This window comes from Lygodium microphyllum, chromosome 25, assembly GCF_053477565.2.
Source record: "Lygodium microphyllum isolate KBCC chromosome 25, Lygodium_microphyllum_v1.1.10, whole genome shotgun sequence".
Taxonomy (NCBI): Eukaryota; Viridiplantae; Streptophyta; class Polypodiopsida; order Schizaeales; family Lygodiaceae; genus Lygodium; species Lygodium microphyllum.
In genome coordinates, this window is record NC_141159.1 from 60103665 (window position 1) to 60114344 (window position 10680).

A 10680-nucleotide genomic window follows, 5' to 3' on the forward strand; every position below is an offset into this window, starting at 1 on the left:
ATGCCTAAGGTATGCGCCCATTAAAATATAAGTGATAACTCGAATACTCGCTATCCTCCAATGCTTTCCTCCGCCACTGCTGCTATCTCTACACATCAACTGAAGCATTCACAATCGTTAGTAAAATAATACAATTAAACCGACAAAAGTGAATACCTAGCAGTCTTCAGCTACATAAATAAATCAACTGGTTAGAAATCAATCCTAACCTTAATTTATTACGAGTGAGCACTCTAAACTCATAAACGTTTATTAATTTAATATGTATTTTGCGGAATCACCCGCTATGGAATCACCCATGTACACACTAAATTAATGAAACGCCGGAAAAGGATAGGCGTCCCCATCAACTTCTCGCATAAAGAATCCACTTTGTGTATGAGCCCCGGTCAACAAAGTTTACGGAATCCACCGTAAAATCTCACGGAATCCATCGTGGCACGGAATCCACCGTGAAATATGCCTCCTGGCATCATACCCCCGGGGTGGGATAGCAATTGACCTCAATTGCTATTAGCTCAATGTGGAGCTAACAGAGTGGGAAAAGCATTTAAGTCTCTAGCGTGCATCCATTGGGCTTCCTCTACAGGATGGTTCTTAAATTTGACTAGATATCTAGAATATCTTCGGCTAGTTCTAGTGGTCATAAAGCCAGTATTTATGATAGCTTCAGGTTCAAGTATTTCAATCTCTTCATCTAACAAAGGTGGGTTTTCATAAACAGGGTGTACAGGTAATTGGCCTCTAAAGGGTCGTAATAAACTAATGTGAAATGTGTTGTGAATTTTCCAGTGAGGTGGTAATTCTAACTTGAATGCATTGTCATTGATTTTGTGAATGATCTTAAATGGTCCATAGAATCTAGGTGCTAATTTCACAACTGGGTGTTTATCTACACTTTGTAATCTACGTTTTTCTATTCTCAACCAAACATAGTCATCAACTTTGAAATTCATTGCTTGTCTTTTCTTATTGGCTTGTTTGGTGTATGATTACTGGGCTTTGGCAATCATGTCTTTAACCTCATCAAAAATAGTAGGGTGCATAGTAGCAATATCATCAGCACTCTGAATTCTATTTGATAAAGATGCAACAGGTGTAGACAATCTATAACCATAAATCACTTCAAACGGTGCTTTCTTTGTAGATGTGTGTGGTGTATTGTTATATGCAAACTGTAGTAAATGCAAATGTGTGTCCCATGTCTGTAGTTTAGAAATAGTGTAAGCACGTAAAAGATCTAGAATAGTACTGTTAGTGGCTTCTGTTTGTCCATTAGTTTCAGGATGAAATATAGATGAAAAATTAATTTTTGTTCCTAGGTTAGCAAACAAAGTAATCCAAAAGTTGTTACAAAATCTAAAATCACGATCAGAAATAATAACTTTTGGTAATCCATGATTAGTGAAAATAATTTTCAAAAACAATTGTGTTTTGCCTGAGATGCTGTTAAAGTTTTCTTACATGGAATGAAATATGCTTGTTTACTAAACCTGTCTACTATAGTCCAAATCATGTCATGGTTAGCTTTAGTATTAGGTAAACCAGTAATAAAATCCATAGAAATTTGTTCCCATGGTCTTGATGGAATAGATAAAGGCATAAGTAATCCATACTGTTTACCATGATGTCTCTTAACTCTTTGACAAATCAAACATTCAGAAACAAAGTTAGATACATCAGTGTCCATATGTGGCCAATAAAAATCTTCAGTTAATGTACGCAAAGTAGATATGATACCTCTATGACCTTGGTATGGAGGACAATGAATCTCATTCAAAACAAAAGATCTGAATGGAACTGTAACACATAATCTCTTTTCATAAAACATGAATCCATCATTACAAGACAGTGAATCAATAGGAATGCAGTTATTTCCAACTAATTTATTCCAATCAGCATGAAAAGTAATGTCCTGATGATAAGTATCTTTCATAGGAGTTAGAGAATCAAATGATATAACAGAAATATTATGAATGGTAGGTCTTCTACTTAATGCATCGGCCACTACATTTTCTTTACCTGGTTGATATTGGATAATCGGATGAAAACTCTGAATAAAGGCTGCCCATTTGATATGTCGGTCAGATATTTGAGGTTGGCTAAGTAAATGTCTAATACTTTGTTGATCAATCTTAATCATAAACTCAGAACCCATTAAGTAGTGTTTCCATTGTCTTAAAGCTTGTACCACAGCTAATAATTCTTTATCATATGTGGAATATTTAAGTTCGGAGGGTTTCAGTTTACAACTAGAATAGGCTATGGGATGATTATCTTGTATAAGTACAGCTCCTATTCCAGATCCGCTAGCATCAGTAACTACTAAAAAGAATGGTCTATTAAAATCAGGCAGTTGTAATACAGGAGCATGGATTAATGCATGTTTCAATACATCAAAGGATTTCTGTTGATTATCAGACCAATGATAAACAATACATTTCTTTAAAAGTTTAGTCAAAGGCAAAGCAAGTAATGAAAAATTTTGCACAAATTTCCTGTAAAAACTAGCAAGACCTAGAAAAGATCGTAACTCATGCACATTTTTAGGTATAGGCCAGTTCAATATTGCGTCTATCTTCTTAGGGTCAACCTTAATACCATCTGATGATACGATATGACCTAAATATTCAAATTCTGTTTTAAAGAACTCATTTTTTTCGTGATTAGCATACAATTAATTATCTTTCAACAACTTGAAAACCAAGGACAGATGTTCATAATGTTCTTTCTCATTTTGACTAAACACCAAGATATCATCAAAGAATACAATAACACAATGCTGATATTTCAAAAATATACGGTTCATCATTCTACTAAATGTAGCAGGTGCATTAGTCAATCCAAAAGGCATCACTAAAAATTCATAATGACCAAATTGTGTTCTAAATGCAGTCTTGAATATGTCAGACTTATCTAATCTCACCTGATGATAACCAGATTTAAGATCTATTTTACTAAATATGGCAGAACCTTGCAGTTTATCCATAAGGTCATCGACTCTAGGAATTGGATATCTATTCTTAATAGTAATCTTATTTAAAGCACGATAGTCAATGCACATACGGTAAATATTATTCCTCTTCTTTACCAACAAAACAGGTGTACCAAATGGAGAACTACTAGGTCTAATCAATCCTCTATTTAGTAATTCCTCAACTTGATTTTGAATTTCTTTTTGCTCTATCTGGTTATGCCTATATGGTGCTTTACAAGGTGGTTGTGTATCAGGAATCAAATCTATTTTATGGTTTTCAGGACGTGAGGGAGGTAAACCATGTGGTAGATCTTCTGCAAAACAGTCTTTAAATTATGCAAGAAATTCTTTATGCCTAGGGTGCATATGTTTTTCTTTAACTTGCAATTCATTCACCCAAATTAGATAAGATTTACTACTTTTGCGTAATGCACGTTTAGCTTGAGTATGAGAAAGCAGTGGAAAAGCATTAGATGCATGCATACCATACAATGTAATATGTTTTCCTTGAAAGTAAATATTAACTGAATGCGTGGAATAATCTATATCAGGGTTATGCTGATGACGCCAAGGCATACCTAAAATAATATCACTGGACTGTAATGGTACAACTAGAAAATTCCTTCTTTCAGTGTATTCACCAATTTGAATTTCTAAGTCATGCACCTCTTGTGTTCCATTATACCTTGTGCCTAAGAATGCTGCTTTAATGCGATAATGCATAGGAACAGTTTGTAATTTCAATTCTTTCACTAGCTTTGCAGAAATAAAATCATGAGTACTACCATCATCATGCAAAATAATATTTTCTTTTCCATGCACTAAACATTTCATTGTCAATAAAGAATGTGGAGTTGGCATACCTGGTAAAGTATCCGAAGGAGTAGCAATGTCGTCTTCATCTTCTGTAAAGTCAAGCATTTCTTCATGTTCTTCATCTTCCATTGCTCCAAGATAGTTGATATGGACAGGTGGCTTCTTTGATTGGCAATTGGCTGCTAGATGTCCAGGTTGGTGGCATTTGTAACACACTATAGGTTTGGCTTTAGATACATTGTTTGCAATGGCAGGAAGTCTAGGAATATTAGGATTTGGCTGTGAAATTGGCTTGGGGTGTTGATTGGTATTGGATGGTAAAGCAGGTGGTTTTGCCCAAGACTTACAGAAAGATGATGAAGGAAATCGACCTTGATTGAATCTTCTAAAATTTGAATTGAATTGCTTGGATCCATAATTACCATTGGCTTGAAATTGTTGTGGACGCTTGTCTCTTCCTTGAAGTTTGTCTTCAGTGTCATGAGCTAAAGAAATTGCGTCTTCAAGAGTTGCAGGCTTGAACATATTGACTTCAGTGTAGTAATGTCCAAGTAATCCAGACATATACTTGCGCTTGTGAGTCGCTTCAGGTACGTCTTCAAGCATGCGTAACTGGAGTAATGCATTCCAAAAGTGTTCGGTGTACTGAGGAATAAGATCACGATCTCTTTGCTGAAGAAGGTCCCATTGCTTTATGGCTTTTTCATGGAATTGTGGAGGAAGGAAATTCTGCATAAACTTCATCTTGAAATTCTCCCAGGTAGTGGGACAATCTATGCTCTTACGAACCACGGTCCACCAAAGAGATGCTCTATCCACTAAATGATTAGTGACACACTTGATTTTATCTTTTTCAGTGTGTTTCCTCATGAAAGTAATCATCAGAGTGGCTGATGAATGCAAGAACAGTTTTTCCATCTCGAGTGCCATTGAAAGTACGGAATTTGAAATTTCTTTTACTTATCTTTGTTTCTTTGCGGATGGATTGAGCTTCGAGAGTCGCATCGATGGTACATTGTATAAGATCTTCAGATTGTGGTTCCTCTTTGTCGGTAGTCGATCTTTGTAAATTGGCCAATTGAACTTGCAATGCTTGTCGGGCTCTTCGTTCTTCGTCCAACTGCATCATAATTAAATCCAGCTTTTGCTCCATCGTAGGTTCAGGAAGATCGCCTTCAGCCATTAAATCATCCATATGTGGTTCCGTCATCCTGCAAAACTTCAAAAGACCTCACACTCTCAAAATCCAATTAGCGGGATGAGCGTAGCTCAAGTTCGGGTATACAAGGCTTATATATTTTTATGTGTGGCTTTCACAATCTTCGTCTTTGGCTATTGCAGGATTTGTAATTTGAAAAATCTGCGTTTTGACCTTCTGCGTATGCTGAAACTGGTTCAGCAAGTCTGCGTATACGAACAGTACCTTCCAGAGAACAACTTTGCAATTCGGTACTTCTGCGCAGGAACAGTTCTTCTAGGAGTTTTGAATACAAGTCAGTTTTGACTTCAGATTACTTGATTGACTTCGGAAGTTGCAGAACTTATGAAACTTGCTGTACTTGCAGAGTTTGTAAAGCTTTATGTGATTTAGGACTTATGTGACTAAGCTTTAAGCTTAGTAATCACAAAAACGTCGAATCGGGGGGGGGGGGGGGGGGGGGGGGCGTTTTTCCACGCGAAATTTTCGGATGCTGCCACCCTACCGTTGACTGATTTTTTTTTAAGCTTTTAAGCTTAAACTAAGATTATTAAGCTTATTAAGCTTACTTAAGCTTTTAAGCTTATGAAATTTAGAGACTTATCTATGTTTATCCACGACTTGTAGAAGAGGATGTAGGAGTGGTCCTCCACCGTTGCAGGCCGGTCCTTTGCGATCAGAGGCTGGAAACAGAGGTTCTTGACCGCCAGGAATCCACCTGTATCGACCGTTCGCGATGAGATTGACCGTAGAGCTCGATCATTCCAGGAGCTCCGCCTTCGCACAAGATGGGTAGAGATTGGAAGCTCTCGATCTCAGCTTCGCTCTGATACCACTGGTGCGCAGATCGGATGCCATATGCTTGCGTAGTGAATACCAAAAGGTCCCCAAGAACAAAAGAACTCTACTTTTTGCACAAAAATCAAGGTAAAAAGCATGCACGACATGAACAAGAGACCAATTGAGTGCAATCTCCCCCCATGCCTTGTGTGAGCACTCCACAAAGCATGCATTTTAATCATCTTCAAGCTCAAATAATAGCCCAAATTACAAAATAGCACGCTTTTGGCTTTTGAGTTTGCTTTAGCACAAAATAGAAATAAAGCTAATGGGCGGGCACCCAAAGAGTCAAGCGTACCCAATACAATGTCCAAATACAAATATCATAATCGTGCGCCCATGCGCATACAAAATAATAAATGAATATCCAACGCCTCAATAAATAAGCGCGATAAAATATAGGCGCCATGCCTAAGGTATGCGCCCATTAAAATATAAGTGATAACTCGAATACTCGCTATCCTCCAATGCTTTCCTCCACCACTGCTGCTATCTCTACACATCAACTGAAGCATTCACAATCGTTAGTAAAATAATACAATTAAACCGACAAAAGTGAATACCTAGCAGTCTTCAGCTACATAAATAAATCAATTGGTTATAAATCAATCCTAACCTTAATTTATTACGAGTGAGCACTCTAAACTCATAAACGTTTATTAATTTAATATGTATTTTGCGGAATCATCCGCTATGGAATCACCCATGTACACACTAAATTAATGAAACGCCCAAAAAGGATAGGCGTCCCCATCAACTTCTCGCACAAAGAATCCACTTTGTGTATGAGCCCCGGTCAACAAAGTTTACGGAATCCACCATAAAACCTCACGGAATCCACCGTGGCACGGAATCCATCGTGAAATATGCCTCCTGGCATCAGTTCTCCGCCATGATTTGTGGCTAGATTTGTGGTTAAACTTGATGAAAGTGATATTCTGAAATGCACAAAATTTGAGAGAGTCTCTATTACCTTGAATAGAGCACTTTCATCAGGTCATTGCAATCGCTCAATGTCATTTAGTATTCAATCTAAACACAATATTTGATAGCTAAGAGTATTCAAAGTAAATACATAGGATTTTGGTATATTGTATTGGATTTTTTTTACAAACACTAATACATGATGTTATTAAGAGACAACATGTAGGAGAAGAGCTATTTGTTGAAGGAATTGGGAACTATAAGATTGAGTGGTACCTAGGTGGTGACTTAAAGATACTCAAATGTATGTACAATGTGTCAAAGGGAGCTAACTCCAGATTCCCTTTCCTATATTTGTATGTCCCTAGCCACAAAGTTGAACTCAAGTAATTGGAATAGAGCTCCCTCTAGGCACAACAAGGATCTACATTATAAGCTAGTCCTAGATATTCCTTTAGTGAATGCCTATATCTGTACACTTCATGCGCTTTGTAAGATAACTGAAAAGCTTATTCATCTTTATATAGGGTTTGCATGGAAGCTGAAGCCATTAAATACCTTATTAGAGAATTTGGAGAATCCCCAAGTTCCAATTTCAAATAAGTGATAAATATTTGACCATGTTGTCGTGCCGCTACGCGCACACCGTGTAAAAAAAATCTAGAATGTGGCTTTCTTATTGATTTAGGGAGCCAATGCCATTTTAGACATCAATGTTAGTATCCATGGTTCAAAAATATTAGATTTTAGCTAATTTTAGATATTATGTCTTGTAAAAATCCATAAAACTGTAGACAACTTCTAGATTAGGATGACATGTAAAAGAAAGCATGTAACTTTCAGCCAATTTGAGAGGATTTTATGTAAAAAGAGAGATTGACGAAATCGCGCGACGTGCGATTGCTGTTTTCGGGTAGTGAACATGACTCTGAAGGGGGAGATGAAGGAGGAGTGATCTCGCAGATTTCTAGCTAGGTGTGCTGGTATTTTACCCCCCCTTTCGGAGCCAATGGAAGCATTAGATTGGCGATCTGAGCAGCATAGGGGAAGGTATTATTTTATACACGTTTTTATCTATTAGAGTTTTATCTTCTCATAATGCTAAAATAAACTAACATGCTTCATCTCTGTTAGTATTCTTCTACATTTTCTAATTCTTTTTGGGATTATTCTTCTATATCTTTAATTTCTTCGAACCTCTTCTCTTCCGTCTACTCCTCTCCCTGAACCTACCTTCACCCTACTGTCTCTTACCCCCGTGGCAGACTCTCGCACTGACACCGTGTTAGGGGAAGTTTATGCTATCATCAGAGGTGAATTTCGAAAGATATTTGGGCTGATATCTTCATCCATATCCAGAGAATTAGCTATAACATTGTTCTTTTAATTCATTTCTTACTCTACACAAGAAATCTTGTCAAAATATGCAAGTATTATGTGTCCCTATGGGTAGGGCAATGTTTGTAGATCATTCATAGATGCTTTGAGTTGAATTAACATGAGCTTTTTCTCTTATTTCTTAGTTGTGGTAACTTATCCTTATCAGGAACTCAATTTGAAGCTCTCTTGAAGCAAGTCTCTTTGCCCTACAAGCCTTGTATTTGACTCATAAGTTTTTGTCCCTAACAGTCTACATTGAATGTAATAATGCAAAGTTGATTCATGCTATGGCATCATGTATGAATGATGGGATGCAGAGTTGTTTATGATACATGATAGCATATTGTACTTGTTTTTTTTTAATTGCTCTTACAATCAAGAAAACAAGCTTGATTTGAGTTATAACTTATGAGATAATACTCTTGTGATCTTTGCTAAGAACATGCATTTGGAAGCTCTATTAAATCTTCAAGAACTTGGCTTGAAACCTTCAACCCTTCTCTTATCTCTATCATCTCTGGAGTCTAAGCTTTTGAATCCCCATATATTCTTTTCTCTCAAACCCCTGTGATTGACCATGAAGTACCTCTTGAGCCTTCAAACATTCAATGTAATATCTCTTGAAGATACATCTCCATCTATCTTGTTCAGTTTTCTTGCCAAACCCCTGTGATGACCTTCAACCCTACACGCTGCGACAACGTGACTAAATCTTGATCCATAGTTGAAAGTGGGATTTGGAAAGGTAGCTTATATAGTATTTAGGGTAGACTCCACCTTTACGTAAGACAACAAAATTTAACCATGTGATTAAATAATAAAGGTATTGGGGGTTCAAGTGCATGAAAATTTTCAAATTCCCTAATATGGTGTTATTATTAGCTAGAATAGATACTATAACAAATATTGAAAAGGTCTTATCTGCAATTGGTTTGCATTGTGGTAATGTTGTTATTGAACTAGATCTTCAAAAGTCTGAGGATGGAAATTGTGTACCCAAAAAGTCATCTATTGGTGGAGTGAAGGCTAGAAGGTTCCTAGGCTTTCATGGGGGACTTGTAAGATTAACTCTAGGAATGGTGGCTCAACTATTAGATACAATCATAGTGAAAGTCCCTACATAATGTAGTTAAGGATTATGGTGACAATGGACAAGCTCGGAATAGAAAAGCCAATGTTTGGTAAACAGTAGACAAAGTTTTTTTTAATGGTGATAAAATTGAATGGAATAATAATGATCTCAAAGACTTCAAAAACCAATTGAACCTTTTTAAAAAGGCAATGACAGAAGCTTGGGGTGATCAACACTTCACTCACTATATGGTAAGAAGTTTGCGTATGTATGTCTCTTCATTGTCTGACTCATATAAGGGTTTTTTATTAACTTTCTTTATTTGTTAACTATGCAGCGTATTTTATACAACTATGCTCCATATTTGATCAAGTAATATGGATCTCTATCTATTTGGTTAACCCAAGGTATGGAAAAATCACATTATCAAGCAAGAATAAAATACTTTAGGCACACAAGACATGGAGGTGAAAGATACAAAGAAAATAGTTTATTAGAGGTCTTCCAATGGTTCTACAAACAAATTTGATACAAATTTAAGCTCAAAGACACAACCACATCATGTAATACATCATCTTTGGCAAGGACTATACAAACTATCATACAAAGAAGAAAAGAGGGATATTTAAACTCTTATGCAAAGCAAAGATTTTCAAAATGGTTACAAACTAGACAAAGAGATAGAAAAAGATGGGTTTCAAGAAACCCTTGGCATCTTTTAGTCTGACACTATTTTGTAGAAGAGTCTCTAGTTTTAAGCAACTCATTAGGCCTCTAAAGGAATCTTTTGTTTCATCCCACTTAATAAGACCTCTACATTTCAAGAACTCTTCTTTCCTATAGCCTGGAGAAGGAGCTTCAAATTCTTGGCATCTCCTACATGGGAGAGCAAATAAGAGCCAAGAACTCCAAAGTATCTTGTCTTAGATCCACTATATCTAGGCATGAAGCCAAAAACTCTTATAGCTTCTTCCTTCTCCACCAAAATTATATTATCTGATCCTCTATTGAAAACTTTGGATCCAATCACCTTGGAGATAGCTTTCAAAGTGATCATTGGTAGGCTTGGAGAGCTTGATAACTATTGTAATAAATTGCAATTGTTTGATTATGTAAGCTTCCAATATAATGACCAAGGCCTTGTGACTTTTGCCAAACTTCAATGGCCTTGAGCCCTTAGTTCTTACAAGAAAGTTGTCTGGATCTTCAATTTCTATCTGCACAATAAACCACAATAGTGTAAGATGTCAATAGATAAATAACCAATAGTATTTGTCCATAATGCATAACAAACTCTAATTTTTCATTTTCTTCAAGAAGACTATTATCATAAAGATTTATTAACCTTTTTGGTTTTGCCTCTGATGGGGACTTCAACTTCTCTTCATACCCCATGCCATCAATACCAAGTCTGCTAAATTAGTAAGAACTTTTTCTCTGTAAGTAGCCCTCATTTTTATATTTCATGATTTG